Source organism: Pteropus vampyrus, unplaced genomic scaffold (assembly GCF_000151845.1).
Source record: "Pteropus vampyrus isolate Shadow unplaced genomic scaffold, Pvam_2.0 Scaffold79, whole genome shotgun sequence".
NCBI classification, from domain to species: domain Eukaryota; kingdom Metazoa; phylum Chordata; class Mammalia; order Chiroptera; family Pteropodidae; genus Pteropus; species Pteropus vampyrus.
The window spans coordinates 2175444-2194598 of NW_011888860.1; the positions used below are offsets into that span (position 1 = coordinate 2175444).

Sequence of the window (19155 nt, forward strand, 5' to 3'; positions counted from 1 at the left end):
TTCTATGGCCATGCCACCCTGAACAAGCCTGATGTCTGATCTCAGAAGCTAAACAGGGTTAGGCCTGGTTGGTACTTGGATGGGAGACCACCTAGGAAGACCAGGTGCTGTAAGCATAAATAATAATAAATAATAAAAAAATAAATAAAAAATAAAATTCTCTGTCTTTAAGTTTTGGAATTTTAATTATGATGTGTCTTGATGTGGGCCACTTTGGTTTCTTCTTGTTTGGAGCTCTCTGAGCTTCCTGGGGTTGTATGTCTATTTCCTTCACCAGGTTAAGAAAGTTTTCTGTCATTATTTCTTCAAATAGGTTTTCAAATCTTGCTCTCTCTCTTCTCCATCTGGTACCTCTATGATGCGAATGTTGTTGCACTTGATGTTGTCCCAGAGGCCCCTTAACTATCCTCATTTTTTTAAAATTCTTTTTTTGTTGCTGTCTGATTGGGTGTTCTCCACTACTCCATCCTGATTTGATCCTCTACTTCATCCAATCTGTTAATTCTCTCTAATATACTCTTCATTTCAGATACTGTATTCTTCATTTCTGACTGGTTCCCTTTTATGTTTTCCAACTCTTTGTGAAAAACTCCCTGAGTTCATCTACTCTTCACATAAGTTCATTGAGCATCCTTATAACCGGTGTTTTGCACTCTGCATCTGGTAGATTGCTTGTCTCCATTTTGTTTCATTCTTTTTCTGGATCCTTTTTCTGTTTGTTTGTTTTTCATGTGGGACATGTTTTTTTGTCTCCCCATTTTTGCTGCCTCCCTGTGTTTGTCTTTATGTTTAGGTAGGGCTTCTATGTCTCCCATTCTTAGTAGAGTGGCCTTATGTAGTGGTGTCCTATGAGGCCAGTGGTGCAGTCTTCCCATATCACCTGAGCTGGGTGCTCCAGGTGTGCCTCTTGTGTGGATTGTGTGTACCCTCCTGCTGGTTGCTGTTTGTACATCAGTGGGATGGATTGACCCCGAGGCTGACTGATTGTGAGGACTCACCAGTGAGGGGCTGACCCTATGGAGCAAGATTCGCTTTAACAGGGCTCTAGTGTCTGCCCCGTCTGCCCTTTGGGTATGTCATCTTCAGATGCCACCCTCAGTGATGCTCCAGCTCAGTCAGAAGCTGGACTGGGTGTGCCAGCCCCAAGGCCTCCTGGAACAGGCCCTGCCACAGGCAAAATTCAGCCATGGCCTGTGCCCTGCCCAGGACCACCTAGCAAGTCACCAAACAATCCATGGATGGCTGCCACCCATACTGGACTTAGAGGTATTTGAGAGACCAAGCCATGAATGAAGACTGGCTGCCATTAGTGCTGAGCTTAGGGCTGCTCACCAGGAGGTACGGGGCATGCCCAGGTGAGACGTGCTTTGTTTGGGTTTTGTGAACCTTTGAGAGATTTTAGAAAAGTTCGCAGCATGAGCCAAGACAGGCCATTTGTATGGAAGCAGATTTGGTGGGCCCGCAAGATGGGTGTGGCGGGGTCCCAGAGAATCACCAGGATGGGGTGACCTCTGTTAGTCAGGTTGATGGAGACTCAGATATGGCAGTTGCCTGCATCTGCACACTGGGATTGGGGAAGGCTCAACAAAGGAATGGTGGGTTCTGCCAGCACTTCTGTCTGGAAGAGAGCTGTCCCTTCAGCTCTTGCCCTGAATCCGGACAATCCAGGTCCTCCCATTATGTCCTTGACACTTTTCAAACAGCTGACCCAGTGCTGGAGCTCAGAGTTTGCAGTGAGTAAGTCTGCACATGGGTCCTTTAAGAGGAACATCTGAGTGAGTAAGTCTGCACATGGGTCCTTTAAGAGGAACATCTGTGACTCCCGCAGCCTTTCGTCTCACTCAGCCATAATCTCCACTGGTTTTCACACACAGAAGTTGTGGGGACTTTTCTTCCTGGCACTGGAATCCTGGGCTGGGGAGCCCAGTGTGGAGCGGGGACTCCTCGCTCCAGAGGGGCAGACCTCTGCAGCCAAGATAACCCTCCTGATTCTTGATTGTTGCATGCAACTGTGGGATCATTAATTTCTCATCTCTGCCCCTCCAACCAGTTTCAAGGTGACCTCTTATGTATACTTCTGTTCAGCCAGACCTCAGACGACTCCCGGTGATGGTTTTTCTGTAGTTTCGTTGTAATTTTGGTGTGGTCATGAGAGGAAGCGAACACGATGTCTACCTTCTAAATCATCTTGACCAGACCCATCTAAACTATATTTTTAATATTGTGCCACTAATATATATATTTTACTAGATCTCCAATTCCAATTTTTAAAAATTTAAGATTCGCTAATAATTATTATAATAATAGGCAATCTATTAAATATCCACGATATATTGTAGTAAGTTAAAATAATGGCCCCTAAAGATATCAGATCTTAATCCCTGCAACCTGTAAATGTTAATTTATATGAAAAAAAGTATCTTTTTTAAACATAATTTAATTCAGTTTCAAGTATATAGTACATTGGTTAGACATCTATATAGTTCATAAAATGGTCCCCCCAATTGCACCCTCCATCCCCTGACCCTCCACCTAGCCAATGTATTAATGCTAACTGCATTCCCTATGCTCTCCATCCCCGTAACCATCCATCAGCTACTAATTTGTACTTCTTTAACCCTTCACCCCATTCTCCTAGCCTCCCAAACCCCCCTCCTCTCTGTCCGACACCAAATTGTCCACTATATTTGTGAGTCTGTTTTTGATTAGTTTGTTCTTTTTATTCCTTAAATTCTACATATAAGTGAAATCATATAGTGTTTATCTTTTTCTGTTTGACTTAAATAACTTTTAGGTCCATCAAAACATCTTTTTCCATCCCCTTCCTTTTCATATGTAAGAGTATGGTTTTCTTATCCTTTCAGCCACTCTATCTTTTGGTTGGAGCTTAATTCTTTTCCATTTAAGGTACTTATTGATAGGAATGTAGTTGTTACCATTCTTTATTCCTGTTTTTGATACATGTTTTTTCTTCTTAAAGAAGTCCCTCCAACATTTCCTGTAATACTGGCTTGGTGGTGATAGATTCCTTTAGCTTATTTTTGTCTGGGAAGCTCTTTATCTGTCCTTCAACTCTAAATGATAGCTTTGCTGGATAAATTATTCTTGGTTGTAGATCCTGGGTTTTCATCCTGTCAAATATTTTTTGCCAAGCCCTTCTGTCTTGCATAGTATCTTTTGAGAAATCAGCTGATAGTCATATGGGTGTTCCCTTAGAAGTAACTATCTATTTTTCTCCTGCTGTTTTTAATATTCTTTCTTTGTGTTTAACCTTTGGCATTTTAATTATGATGTGACTTGGTGTGGGCCTCTTTGGACCCCTGAGTTTTGGAATTCTCTGAGCTTCCCGGGGTTGTATGTCCATTTCCTTCACCAGGTTATGGAGGTTTTCCATCATTATTTCTTTAAACAATTGTTCAACATCTTGATTTTCTTCACTTACGCTGATCAGACGAATATATGGAGCCTTAATAGTGTCCCACAGTTTCTTTAAATTATTTTTATAGTCTTGGCATCTTTTATCTGGCCATTCTGATTGAGTGTCCTGATTGGCTTTCCTGTCCTCTAGACAGGGCATTTGATCCTCTTCTTTATTCACTTTGTTTATTCCTTTGTTTATTCCATTTAATATACTTCTCATCTCAGATAATGTGTTCTCCATTTCAGACTGGTTCCCTTTTATAATTGCCATTTCCATTTTTATGTGTTTTATCTCTTTGTTGGAGTTCTCTACATTTCCCAAAAGTTCATTGAACATCTTTATAACTAGTATTTTGAATTCTGCATCTGTTAGATTACTTGACTCCATTATATCTGGATCTCTGTTCTGTTCTGTCATATGGTTTCTGCTTCTTTGTCTTCCCATTTTGGCTGCCTTTCTGCATCTGTTTCTATGTACTAAGCAAAGCTCCTAAGTCTCCTGGTCTTATTAGTGTGAATTTGTGAAGTAGGTGTCCAGTGGCACAGTCCTGAGAGGGGTTCAGTTGCAGGCCAAACTTAGCCCAAGCTTCTACCCCTCCAGGGCCACCTGTTAAGATTCAGCGAGCAATCCACAGATGTTGTGCTCAAAGTTGCCTCAAAAGGCCACACTAGAAACCAAGGCCAGCTGCCTCCAAGTGTGTTTTTCAGGAGCATCTGACTAGCTGAGGATATACTTGGATGTGGCATGACTGGGGCTGCAAGTTGGGGGAGGCAGGGTTTCAAGGAATACTCTGGGTGGAGTGACCTCTGTTATCCAGTTTGATGACGTCCCAGCAAAGGCGGCACTATGTCTGCGCACTAGGACGGGGGAGGGCTCAACAAGGAACAATGGATATCACCAGCACTTCTGTACAGAGTGAGTCTCACCTTTGGCCCTCACTCTGACAATGTCTCCCTGTAAGTCCCTGGTGTCCCCTGCACGCAGCCGAATCGGCACTGGTGCTCAGAGCGAGCAGGTCCGTCACTGCGAAAATCCGCTTGCGGATGCAAGCCCTTTAAGAGGCTTCTGCCGCAGCCTCTGTCTCACTCAGCTACTCGAAACCTGGCAGCCCTGCTTTCTCACCCTGTCCTACCTTCTGCCATTGCAGGATGATTTCTCGGACCTCTCCCTAGGTGTATGGCTTGTTCCTCTAGATCCCAGGTGATTTTTCTTTGCTGCTGCTCCTTGTTTTCATCACTACTTTGAATGGTCACCAGAGGGATGAACAGAGCCTCTATCATCTACGCCATTCCCTCCTCTCCCCGGAAAAAGTATCTTTGCAGATATGATTAACATAAGGATCTTGGGATGGGGAATTATACCATATTATCCACATGGGCCCTAAATACGATCACATAGATCCTTAGAAGAGAAAGGCAGGGGAAGGTTAGACAGGAGGAAAAGACTACATGACTATGGATACAGAGATTAGAGTGATGTGGCTACAAGCCAGCAAGAATGCTGGCCCGCAAGAAACTGGAAGAGGCAAACAACTGATTATCCTCTAGAGCCTCTGTATATAAAGTACTACGCTGCCAATGCCTTGATTTTGATAATGGTTTCAAATTTCTGGCCTCTAGAATTGTGACAGAAAAATTTCTGTTGTTTTAAGCCATCAAGTTTGCGGTAATTTGTTACAGCAGCCCTAAGGAAGTAATACATGTATCAAGCCGTGCGCAAAGTGTGTGTGTGTGTGTGTGTGTGTGTGTGTGTTTCCTCTGTTTTTCGCACTGATGCTATGAAGTAGGTATTTATGTGTACAGATGAGGAAGTGAGGCAGAGAGAGGATACATAAGTAGAGTAAAATCACGTAGAAGTTATATAGTGGAGTTGGGATTTGAACCTTGATCTGTACTCTCTCCACTCTACCATGTCATCTCTCTTAATTAGTACACTTCAAGTCTGGACAAGTAATTGGAAATAAATATGGGAGGATTGTTGGATTTTTTACTTATAAAAAGAATTTCAAAACACTTCAAAGTATGTTCTTTAAGGTCTCAATTTATCTGAAAAGTTGACCAAGACTACTTAATGTACAGTGTATCATACACACCTATATCAAAGGTCATGGTAAGAAATGCTCTATAACAGATATATCTCCTGGCAAAGAAAAACCTATCTCTGATGGTGGCAAGTTTCTACAGCCTCCTAAAGGAAGTGAATGCAAAAGCTCAGGCTAGATCTATCAGTAGTGTTATTGAACAGAAAATTTTATTTAAATCGTTATTTGACATAACCTAAATTCTAAAACAGTCCCAATTACAAATAGGGTAATGCTAATATTGAGTTGTGTTGGTTTCAGGTGCATATTAAAAATTCGTATGCTAGTGGCCCTTGTTAAATGCTATTTCAGCCTGAGCCCTTCTTGCAGATAATTTCTTCTAGTTGATAAGAAATGAAAGCACAGAAAAGAAGATACCAAATAAAGAATCTGTGGCTCTATTATAATCGTCTCATCACTGATGTTCATAAAAAAATGTCTCAGTCTTCTGTTTCATCTATGACTAGATTCAATATACATATTTTGAGAGCCTATTACTTGCAAAGCGATGTGCAAGTTTCTGTATTGATGGAAAGACAAGCGATCCTAGAGGAAGTTACAGACTAGTTATAACTAACGGTTATATCAATAACTAACAATTGCATAGCGCTCACTATGTACCAGTATTGTTCTAAATGCCCTACGTGTTTTCATCATTCGATCCTCACAACAACTCTATGAGTTATGTCCTATTACTATCACCCCCATATGGTTATCACTCCCATATTACTATCACCCCCATATGGTTAATCACTAAACCATACTACCTCCCATGTCAAAAATTCCTGAAATGCTGGGATAAGGAGTTTGCACTTGATTTGACAAACCACCGAGCAAGGCTGGCACCAGGGTGAAACCAGCGGAGCACTTGTGTTAGGTGCACAATCTAATGGATGCCAAAAATCTCAGTAATCAAGATAAATAATATTATAACACAATATTTTTTAAAATCAGCATATTATATCCCTCAGTTCAGATTTTGCTGCTTTTGTAAATAAAGTTTGACTGAAACCAGGAATAGGATTAGGATAAGGTGAAGGAGGCAGGGTTGTGCAAGCTTAGGGTTGAATCCTATTCTTTGTTTAAATTTTTTATATTTTGTTCATCGTGGATTTCTTTGACATTAATTTTGATTTTAAAAAATTGTATTAAAATAATATTTATCTTGATACTGAGTGTTTTGACGCTCTCTTAAAATTTGCACCCATTGTGAGCACTCCAATTGTGTCACCTTAGTCCCAGCTCAGTCTGGGAGTTTGATCTCCAAAAGAACAATCTGGCAGTAACGTGCAATGGTTCAGAGTGGAGAGTTGTGTAAAGTAGGCCAGTGTAAAACTGCAGACTAGAATGACTCAAAAGCTGTCAAATTACTTTGTTTTAAAGGTTTTTGAAACGTTTCCCTTCTGTGGGGTTATGTCATCAAGCCGATATATACTTAGGTACATTTAATTAATTTTGTCTTTGAATTTTAGTTTTGTTATTAAATTTAATTTGTTCTCTATTTATGTAAAATATTTACATGCTTCCAAAGTCAAAATGTAAAACAAGATACAGTTGGTGAAATCTAGCTTTTAATTCTGTAACTTTGTCCTTGGTCTTTACCTACTGCTGTAAGTAACCATGATGAAAAAGTTTTCTTTATCCCTCAGAAAACAATCAAGACCCTAAAGAGGGAATTGGGAATGAGAATAGAAAATATGAGAGAGACTTTTCAGAATTAGAGTCTGCATGACTTGGCAATTGACTGCTTGGTGAGGAGAAAAAGGACAAGGACCATAAGACAATTCTGATTTCAGGAGTTAAAGATAACACTAAGTTTCAGAACTGTGGCTCTAGTCAGAAATGGGAAGTCAGGAGAAAATCGTGGTTTGAGAGGGGTGCTGTCTGTCTCAGGTTAGGGGTATGTGACAGCCAGTGTGCATGTGAGTTTTTAGTCTTATTGTTGACTACTGACATTGTTGGACAGCAGCTGTAGAGTATAAAACATTCGAAAAGTTGGACCAATGATTAAAACCTGGAAATAGTTTGTTTTAGATTTTTCATGATATATTTTTTGCTATTTTGGTAATAAGATTTTGGCTTTTTGAAGATAAAATGACCATAATGTCAGTTTCTCCTCCCTTCCATTGAGGAGATTAAAAACAGGAATTATTTATTTACTTAATATCTAGATTTTCCTCTTTTGATCTCACATCAGGCATCTTAAATGCTAAGTATCTTTTATCTCTCTGGGGTTTTTCTGCCTTTATAAACACTCACCCAGCTACTATATTAGTTAATTTTTCTTTTTTGAAATCCTCCTTACCTGAATTATTTAAATCGATTTTTTTTTCCTGAATTTCCTCTAAATATTTTGCTATTTCATAAAGTAAAGCACCTTAGAATGTATCTATTTACTAGGATTGTCTTTGGCAGGCCTTTCAGCCCATTGTGGGATACAATACCCTATTGTGTATGTGTAACCCAAACTAGTTTCAGGCTATTTTTACCACACATACTTTCACTGGTTTGAGCATTTAATTAAATCAGACGAACAACCAATTGCTAACTTAGCCAGTAACCAGTCATTCACTGAAAACAGTCGGACAGATTGTGTCTGTAAATATAGCCTCAATCTTTTTGTTAACACAGCCATTTTGGTTTTCTTCACTTAATCTCATTAAGGGTGCTCCCCTCCCCCCACCTGACTTATGACTTTCTGGGTTTCCCTGGCCCAGTGAATGTTTAGGTTTCCAATTACATGTCCCCAGACGCATTCATTCTGCCTTAATTCTTTTTGTTCTTTCCCTTAAATGCATTTAATATATTTTGGTCAATTGTATTTTTCATTTGTCATAGCTAGTTTTTATACTGGTTTCCTGTTTAGGGTCTCACCATTTTAGTATTGGTTATGCATACCATCTGTGTGTGTTAGGGTATTATAGTATTCTTATCTTGGCTTCCTTTCATTTTTCCCTGATCCTGGGGATGGACGAAGGTCTCGTGTCTAATAAGTCATTTACATCAGCATGTCCCAAATGACCAAGAGATGGGGATAGGAGAGATTAGCATCGTAATCTCATTCTAATGGATAAAATTAGCAAAGATATTCCCCACAAATGGAGAGCTGCCATTGGCGAACTGCTGTGCTTAGAATCAATTACTAAATTACTTTGAGCTCTAAGTTGACATTAACAGAAAAAAATTGCCATCGACCGAAGGGAAATAAGATAAAAAATATGCGATCATTAAATCTCTCACTACTATTCACGAATGTGACTCACAAAAATGGTACACAAAATAGGGTAGAATTTAATTTCTAACAGTGCCCCCTGTCAACATTTCATCCTAAACTCCTCCACGGCCTGTGAGCCAGCAGTGGCCTTTCCCATTCAGTCTTTGCAGAGGAATGAGAGCCGGGAAGGGAGGAGAAACAGGTGAGAAGAGGTCTGGTTCAATTCCTTTACTTTCCTCCATGGCTCTGCAGCTGTCTGAGGAGACCCAAGGGCGGTTTCTGATTCCTCAGCTACCCAATCATGCCAAGTGGAGATTGGCAGGAAACCCTTTTGTTTCCAAAGAACCACATCAGAGAAGGCATGTTGACACTCTGACTGTCTTCTGATCCACATCAACAATAACAATGTGAAGCTAGCTCTCTCCTCACTTTCTACTAGCCCAGCTTGCCAGGGAAATAGGGACTATAAATATTTTCTCCAACCATTACCACTACTATCAGCTTTTCCAGAAGTTGTTTAACTCACACAGCATTTATTAGTACAAAACACTACATTAAGAAAAGCCTTTCCCCATTAAGAAACTCATCTTTGTCTTAATGTCTGATGATGGCTATAAACAAGGAAATCAGTTCATACAAGGGAAGAAGCTTTAAAATCTCTTTTTTTAGCCAGACCCTGGGGAATCCCAGTGGCATAGTAATTGTTAATATTATTAGCACAGTATACATATCAGCTGTCGAGATATTATGAGGACTTGAATTCAATCTCTGTTGGGGGAGTCAGGGTCAACATCATTAACTATAGATCTTGTCTCAGTTTCCATATAGATGCCTCAGGGTAAGTGTCTGCCAGATACATCTATATAGATGGGCATAACCATAGGACATACAAGGGGCCCATCACGCACATCAGTAATAGACAACAAGCTTTTGTTTATCTGAAGGTTTACTGGAATTAACTGATTAGTGTCAACTTGACACAATAACTTTTGTCTACAATGTAGTAGATCATTTTGATAGTTTTATTGATGGAGTGTGTTGTCTAATGTAAATTATAGGGGAAGTCAGATTTAGATAAAGGCTGGCACATTTTTCTTAAGAGGAAACTGAGAAAGCTGCTTGTAAATGCACCCTTGACAGGACACCTTCTGCAGTCTTATGGATATTACAATAGTAATTGTGATATTAATAATAATAATTATGAGGGAGAGATGTAATTGAAATGTATGCAATTCAGTGGTTGGCAAATGCATCTTTAAGAGGACACATTTTGTACTCTTACAGATATTACAACAAAATTGTGATATTAATAACAATGATTAGAAACGAGATTTGTAAGAGAAATGTAAGCAATCCATTCTTGAATTAAACTTGGAACACAAAACCATTAAAAGGAAATTAGAAAATAAGGCTAGGTTGTTAAGGGTGACACAATTTTCATGTAAAAATTTCATAGGAAAATAGCAGAGAAATGAAATGAGAGCAAGTTGGAGTTTATATATTTACATGGAATTTTAAATAGTAACTGTAAACAAATTTTCTTCAAAAGCCAAATTCTAATTTGGGGGGAAAAATTCAAAATGAAGTTTGAGCTTTGAAGGATTACCTGTGGTAAACATCACCAACATATCAATCCAGGCAAACTGTATGCACAGTTAATTTGGAGGTTTGAGTAAACCCAATCTTCTAGAATAATTAACTGTGAATAATACTGGTGATATAAAATCCCCTAAGTCAAATAGTTCCTAGAAACAATTCAACACTTTAATTTTTTTTCAGTTTTATTCTAAGATTCTATACTAAAATTAAAAATTGCAGCTTTCTGAACTCACATTCTAGAAAGAGAAATGAAGACTTGATATAGTCACAGAAAAAATAATAGAGTTTACCCTTGAAAGTAGTGTCTAATAATTGAAGAACTGCTTAAAGGAATAAAAAGATGAAGCCAACACTTAGCAAACTGGCAGTGTTTAACCCTAAAATCACTTCCTACTATTGGGACATAACTTTTCTTCTTCCATAATAACATGCTTTATTGAAATCAGGTCACACTGTTTAGTGCAAAATAGAGTAATTATTTTTAAATGTCTCATCCATGGTGTTTCCCAAAGACTGCAATTAGCTGGTCTCAATCTGGCTTTAGGAGAATTATTTGCTAGTCTTCATGAGAGAATATACTATCAACTTGCCCTTGACTTATGCTTCTTTTCTTTCTTTCCTTTTCTTTTTCCTCTTCTCTCCCCTTCCTTCCTTCCTTCCTTCCTTCCTTCATCTCACTGTTTTAAACTCTCTGCAAACACACTATTGTTATTGTATTGCAAATAACAACCACACAAATTACAGAGTAGTATTAATTCCCATCAGGAATTATTAGCCACACTTTCCTCCCAGGATTCTCAAGACTAATAAAAACTGAGATGGCCAACAGAATTTCTTGACCTGAGAAAAGAGTATTTTACTCTCTCACCTACAAATGCTAGGATATCTTCCAACGTTATCCTACGAAAAATAACACATACTTTTAAATACTCATAAACAAACAAACAAACAAAAATTACAAATGGTTTCTGTGACTCCTGCACACTTCTCTCCAGCTAGATTCTCTGGCTAGAATGGAAGGTCACCTATGGGCTGCCTCAGGCTCCACTATCCTTCAAACAAAAAGGACCTACATCTCCTTTCTCCAAGCTATGAACTTAGAAGAACAAAAACTTTTGAGAATGAGAAATAAAAGAGAGAGTTAATAAATAATCCACTAAGGTATAAATAATTCAATTTTACTAAGTAGAAGATTACCCCCCAAATAAGAGTATTTTCAAAATAGAAGAGAGAAAATAGTTCCTTTAGATATTAAGACAATATTGTCAGTGACCATGTATTGATTGGCAAGTACAATCATTCAATTTTATTTAATCTTTTCGGCAATTCTGTAAATTAGGGATCACCATCACCATTTATTAATAGGAAAACTGAGGTTCTGCCAGGTGAAGTAACAAAAACCATAGTAACACAAATAAATAGCAGGGCTAGAATTTTAACTCAAATTTTAACCTCACTCTCCTGCCTCCCTCTTTATGCCCCTCTGCTCTGGGGTTCACTTGATTGCCCACCCCCACCCCACCAAGGGTGGCCTGAGACAGCTGAAAGGAGAAGCTGAAGGGTCTTCATTGTTTGTGAGGTAGAGCTGGGCTGGGGTTCCAGCGATCTGCCCTTGGGCAATGTCTGAAGCAGCAGCCTGCACAGCCTCTCTAACAATTACTGGCAGGGCCAAGATTTCTGAAGGCAGAAAGACCCAGCTCTAAGAGGGGGGAGGTAAGGAGACAGGAAGAGGAGCCTCTTTTACCTCTTGGTAGTCATCTTCCAGATTCCTTAGATATGGGAGAGAGAGACAGACAGATAGACAGACAGACAGACAGACAGACTGAGATCACAGCAGCAGATCAGAATTTGACAATATTTCCCACCTATACCCCAATAGCCTCTGATGGTCAAACCCTTGTGATATGCCATGTAATTTAGTTAACAAGAACATTTCAGCCCAGTAAAGTATCCAGATAGGCCAAACCCATACATAAAGAAATGTTAAAGTCTAGAACCACCTCTTTCCCTTTCTGTAGCCCCTCTCTGTTCAGTGTGTTTCTGTTCTTTCCAAACTGCAAGTCTCCTAGCATCTAACTTCCACCTGGTCCCTTCACACTAAGAAGCTTTTATTTTGCCCTCCATTTCACTACTGGTGCTCCACAACAGAATGCTTTTCCTGACTCTGAATTTCAAATATTGGGAGTCTCTGCTGTAACATTCTCTACAACCCAGATGTTCAATAAAGAATAGCAATAAGGCTTAGTAAATTAATATACATTCACTTAGAATGTTATTTAGACATTGCATATCGTAATGCTAAAGGTAACATAATAGTTTGGATATATGCTTATAATATGAAGCTAAACATAGAGAACAATATGCAAATATACAAATTCTGATTACAGAATATCAAGGTGGTTGAAGCATAGAATTTGGAGTCAGATAAACCTAGCCTAGAATCTGCCTTTTCCAAGCTGTATAATTTTAGGTAAGTAACTTAACCTTCCCAAGCCTCCATTTTATTTTCATCTATGATACAAAAATAGTGATAGCCAGCACAAAAAGTTGTCATAAGGATTAAATGAGATAATACCTGATCGAGGCTTAGCATAGGATCAGGCCTATTGTAAGCATTTAATAAATAGTACCTATTATAATTAGAAGAAAAGTTGAATTGGGGTGTGGTAGGAAATTCTCTAAAATGTTTGCGAAATTCTCCAAATTATTGAAAGTGAAGTAAAAAATATTCTCAGGAGGAGAGATTTCTGGGTAGGACCAAGCTGAGGAACCCACTGGCCTTTGGAGCCTGGAAAGAAGACACAGCAGTGCCCACTAGCTTGAGATCAGTCACGTCAGCCCCAAGATCCATTCATATGAGCACTTCTTGGGCTATGGACCACCCGATGGGCAAAACAACAGCCTGTAATTCTTGGCACATTTAGAAAATACTTATATTCATGTTGGTTTTAAATTCAATATTTTAGAGAGTGCAGTTGAGTGAAACAACCATGAAAAGAAATTTATCTGGCAATCATAATCCCTAGTGAGGACAGAAATACATTAATACACAAGATTATATGTTATTCATTTAACCACTCTTTACTGAGCACTCTTCTGTACCAGACAGTGTCCCCTGCTAGGGTCTTGGAAGTGGGCCAGACACAGCCGGCCTGAAGCTGCTTACCCGCCTAGAGCGCTGTGCAGAAAATCTTGCAAGGGACAACTTCCGGGTGGTGGAAATAAACGTGATTTTGTTCTTTATGTTAGTCTATGCTTTCCTATGTTTCTGCAATGAAAATGTACTATTTTTATTTTCAGGTAAATGTTATTAAAAATTCTGCCTGCTACCAAATAACCAGTTCAAGCAAATATTTAAATTTTCAGTTGATGGGTGAGTGAGTATCCAGTAAGCTGATTCCGAGTTTCCTGAATTTCTTGTGATCGTGAGATCAGTTCCATGTGGTTCTAGCAATGAGCCTCCTTGAACACCGGGAGCCTACACTTGGCAAGAAGGCAGGATCAGCAAGCTTTGATTTTCCTTTTTTCCTTTCTACTCAAACTGTATTAGGCAGCCCACAGAATGCGGTTTTGGTTACTTTTGAACATGGTCACTTTTAGACTTCATTTTAGAAATTCATTTCCATAACTTAAAATTATGGCTAACATTTCTTGATCTATTACATTGTAATAAGCATTTTATATACATATGTAACATTATTAACATCATTAAGTAAGTTTTCCATGATTATAGAATAAAAAGTGCCAGAGCCAGATTCAAATGCTGAAAATCAGACTTGAAAACCTAAATTTTCCACTACACTACTTCACTGCATCCTGAAATACTGCTTACCAGACGAAATAGAATTGGAAAATCAATATTGGAGATGGAATAAACCTCTAAATGCCAGACAACCAACAATAGGTTTCTTGCTGCTTGATCCAGGAACCAGTAATGAATAATTCCCCTTTCTTTACTGCCCCCTAGCCCTTTGCTTTTATAGGATTTCATCGATAGCATTGCTACAAAGCATAATGAGAATTGGCAAATAACACCTTCGTGTTCAAATACTGGACAGGTCCTCACATTCATATTAACCGTTTTTAAACACTAACTCTGTATCATGTCCTCTTATAAGTGCTTTAGACGTACTACCTTGTTTATGAGAAAACTGAGGTACAGAAGGTTTAGGTAGCTTGCTCAAGGTCACAAGGAACCTAGATTCCAACCCAGGCTCTTCCAGAGCCCATGCTAAGCTAGACCAATACAGTTCTCTTTGCCAAGATAGCTCCAGTGGCAGAAAGATAGAAGAGAAAGGGATTTCAGCCTTATACAAGAAAAACTTTCCAGAAGCTTGGAGCTGTCCAACAGCATGGTGGTGAATCACCTTGAAATAATGAGCACTCTGGTCCCTAAAAATATAGTCAAGGCTAGGTTTACACACTCTGGGATGCTGGGCAGAGAATCTTTGCATGTGTGAGAGGTTTGAATACACGACCTCAAAAGAGAGCTCAGTGAGATTGGGAGCTTTCAGATTTGTGCTGCCTCACACTAGGATTCAGCCTCCACCTTCTGATTACTAGTGTGGGACCTCTGTGAATTGCAAAAGAATCAACATTTGTTATGAGGCATCAATCTCATCCTTATCTACCCCCGTCAAAATTTGAGACCCCACAAGCTTAAAGACTAAGCCAAGTATCTCTGGTTTAACTTCTCCTTCACCAGGTGTGTTGCCTCCAAGAGCCCTTCCAATTCTGAGGTTCCATCATTCCTTCCATAGGTTATTATTTGGCAAACTAGACCTGGTATGCAAGATAGGGACTCTCATCACTGCACAAGAAGCCAGAAGATCCCATGAATCATAAAAAAGCTTCTCTCAAAAAAATATCCAGAATTAATAGTCTCTCTCACTTTCCTTGTAACCACCTTGGGCCAAGCCACCAACCTTTTTCACCTGGAGAATTTCAATAGTCTCACCATTGTCTTCTTGCATCTTGTCCCCTACATCAAATATCTACATTTCAGTCAGAGTGATCCTTAAAATATACAAATCAACAAATCAAATGATGTAACTCCTCAGTTCAAAACTCTCCACCTACTTTCTGTTTCCAAGCCCTGACCTCACCTCCTACCACCTGTTCCCTCACTAATTCTGCTTCAGACAATTGAACAGAGGCAAGGGGAAAATATTAAAGTATATATTTTATTCCACTTACACATCCTGCCTTTATAGAAATGCAAGGAAATGTGGGGCATAATTTATGCCACTTCTGCTTTAATGACCTGTAAGAAAAAAAAAAAGAGTTTTCAATTAGCCTGAAGCCCCTGAGAGAGCAGTAAGTAAAAGTTATACTGGATAGAACTCTGGCTATATATTTCCCATGGAACATGAACATACACTGGAGATTTTTTTTTTTTTTTTTTTTTTTTTTCTGCTTAGTGACAATTTAATCATCTACATTTGATGCTCCTCTTCAGAGAAAAGGATGTAAACTCTCCCAAGGTCACAATTGATGCAATTTGGAGAACAATGACATTTCATCCATTTCTGAGGCACATACACTTTGTTCTGAAATAATTAGACATTGAATCCCAGAATTCCCTTTCTGCCCCTAAATGGTCATCTTAACCAGGGCTGTGTGAGCAATAGAAACTCATTGAATTGCATTAACAATTTTTATTGTAAAACAATATCAGAACTGTATGTGATTTAGTAGAATCCATCTTCTGTCAGATTTGACTTAATGATATTTCTTCTACTTATGCATTTCATTATCTGGTTTTGTGTCTTGAGAAACATAACAAACTATAACTAACATGAAAATGTCGGTACATTTTTCAGAGCATGTTTCATTTTTAATCCTTAATGTATCTTTTTGCAGAGTTCTTGCAACCAGTTGAAAGAGAATGAAACATTTCCTTGCCTCGTACCCAAAGTACTGCTTACACTTTGGGCAACCGTTAGAAGGGAAGTGTATGGCTTCTAATGACTGGGAAAGAGAGTGGTAGAAGAAAAGGCAAGTGCCAGTACTTTGAAAAGAGCACCACCACCTCCAGCCAGAGTCACTGTAATTGTCACATCCCTTCTTCCTCCTTTCCACTTCCTCCCATCTGCCTTTCTTTCCTAGATATGCTGCTGTTTTGGTTCAGTTTTAATTGCATTTGTGTTGTACACCAAAACACACAGTGTTCTGTTTCAACAGACATTGTTTTTGAGATTATAAACCACAATTTTCTCCCTCCACTTCCTTAAACGTATTTTTTTATCCCTTTTAGAAGTGTCCTAAGGGTAATGAAAACTTAGGTACAATCACCTGGGACATTGATACTCAAAGTGTGGCCCTTGGACCATCAGCATCATTTTGGACCTTGTTGGAAATACAGAACCTCTGTTTTTATCCCAGACATACTAAATCTGAATCTCAATTTAAACAAGACCCCACGGTGATTCCTGGCACATTTGAGTTTCAAAAGCACCCACTTAGGTCAAATTGGGTGGAATACACAAAGCCGGGTATAGAAGTTTAATTATGGATAGATAGTAACCCACAAAATGACTTTGACCTCCTAAGAATGCAATAAAAGAAAAAAGAAATATTTCACACAATTGAAATATTTCTATCTTATCTCTTTTTCACATATTTCTCAAGTGCCTAAAAGTATACTAATTGAAATATAAACTCTCCCAAGAAAACATTTATGAAAATCTGTCTTGCATTTTTTCCTTGTCATAAATTGAGGACACAGAAAAATAATTAAAACTAGATGTTAAATGCCCACATGAGGCGACTCAGTGTTGTACACCTGGCTGCTGAGATTCCCCCACCCCTCAGACATCACAAAGTTTCCTTTACTCTTGGATAATTAAAAAGTAAACAGACCTCCCTCACCACTTTTAGGAGACCTCTTTTCAATGTGTACCCTGCTAAGATTTTAAATGCAGAAACTCAGAGTTTATTATATTGCTACACTTTCAACTTCGGTAGGTCATTTTGACTTGTTGGAATGAGGGACTCCCAGGATGCAAGATTTTCAGTTTACAACCAGAACAGTCTCAGGATAACTGGAATGGTTGGTCATCCTATCTAACATCAATTATGAAATCCTGATGTAGTTCCATAGTGTAATGGTTAGCACATCTGCTTTACACACAGAAGTTCCTGGGTTCGTGCCCCAGTGGAGCCATGGTCCATGGTCTACGGCCATGCCACCCTGAACAAGCCCAATGTCTGATCTCGGAAGCTAAGCAGAGTCGAGCCTGGTTAGTACTTGGATGGGAGACCATCAGGTGCTGTAGGCATAAATAATAATAAATAATAAATAATAAATGAATAAAAATTTAAAAAATTATGAAACCCAATTGGCCTAATGAAATCGGCACACAAAAACTAACTTGTTAGAGGCAAATGACTTTCAGAAAAATAATTTACTGCAACTCCAAGCTAATCTTCTGAGCCCTCATACTTGAAAAGGCACAGAATCAAATAGATCATCTGAGCAGATATCCTTAAATTGACTAGAAGTACACAGCTCTTGTGTTCAGTTTCAACTAAGCAGTTCACTAACTGCATTGATTTTTCAGACTAGGCTAAAACTATTAGAAAATATCCAGCAGACAGAGAAGCTAGGGTATTTGGAGGCCTAATAGAAAAGAAGAAATTTTCCTCGTGTAGTTTATTCCTACGAGCATCTCTAGTTGGGTGTGGGTATCCCAGGGCCGTTAGTAGTTTTAACCTTTCTCCCCTTGAAAAATGTTTCTAGTCCATCCCTGTACCTAGGGACTCTCAAAAGACTCCATGAGTACAAGTTCTTGCTCAAGGTCCAACAGCTGTCAGAGCAGATGGCTGGGGATTTGTTTACCATGATCCTAAGTATCACCCTTTAGCTCTAAGGCACTGGGAACGATTTGACAAATTTGATTAACTGAGAACAATATGATGCTTGCCTGGGAAGCTCATTCTACACTTTTCACAGAGTTCCTTATGTTCTTTTCTTGCTATAAGGATATAGGATGATATTAGCTACCACCTCAGTCCAATGAAACTATCAGAGAAAACAAAGAGAGTCACCCTTGGCTACCCCTTTTGTTTAAAGCTGAAGATTTAGGCCAGCGAGGTCTGCCATTCACACATGTAACCAGCTGTGCTCTCAGAGAGCATCCCCAGTCATGCCTCCAATAATAGAAATGTGGCTTCATGTTCCAAGCTACTCTATGGCTTATTTATCATTTACAAAGCATATCTGCTTTGTAGAACTAAAAATAAGCAGTCATTCTGCTGGAAAGTCTTATCTACCCTTCTAACTTACTTCTGTTTTCCTCCTCTCAACTTATCAGTAGTTTCCTTGGTGAACTCCCAAGAGACGATTTGCAAGGTATTTTGTGCTCCGAGGTGGCATGTGTGTCCTTGGGTCTGTGAAAGACTGCGGCTGCTGGATGGGGAGACACTAGTCTGCTCTGGCAACTCAGTCTGTGAGAATTCCTAAAGGAGCTGCAAGTTGCTATGAATAAATAGCCTGGCATTTGGATAAGATTCGCAGAGGAGTCTCCTGCTGTGTGTGCCCTCTAACTCTAGACTTGATGAAGGGGACAAGCCCAGGGCCCCCGAGAGGTTGGGAAGGGCTTGAGAGGAGGCCTATTAAGGGACAGGCTTTCTTGTGTCCAGATTCCATTTGGGTGACCCAGGGGAGAGAGACTGCTGGTTCTTTTCTGGGGCCACAATGCTCCATTTACAAGCTGCAATTAGTCGCAAACAAAATTTGTGCATCCACCACTAACTGTCAGCTCAAGAGGTTGAAAGTTCAGTCCTAGGGAGGTCAGGACGCCTTCCAAGAGGCTGATGACTTTGTTCACAACTTTTCCT

At 39.3% G+C, this 19155-nt stretch overlaps 1 pseudogene; it reads left to right on the top strand.

Annotated features, from left to right (window-relative positions):
- LOC111741568 lies at window positions 1-116 on the top strand (annotated as a pseudogene).
- The last annotated feature ends 19039 nt before the right edge of the window (window positions 117-19155 follow it).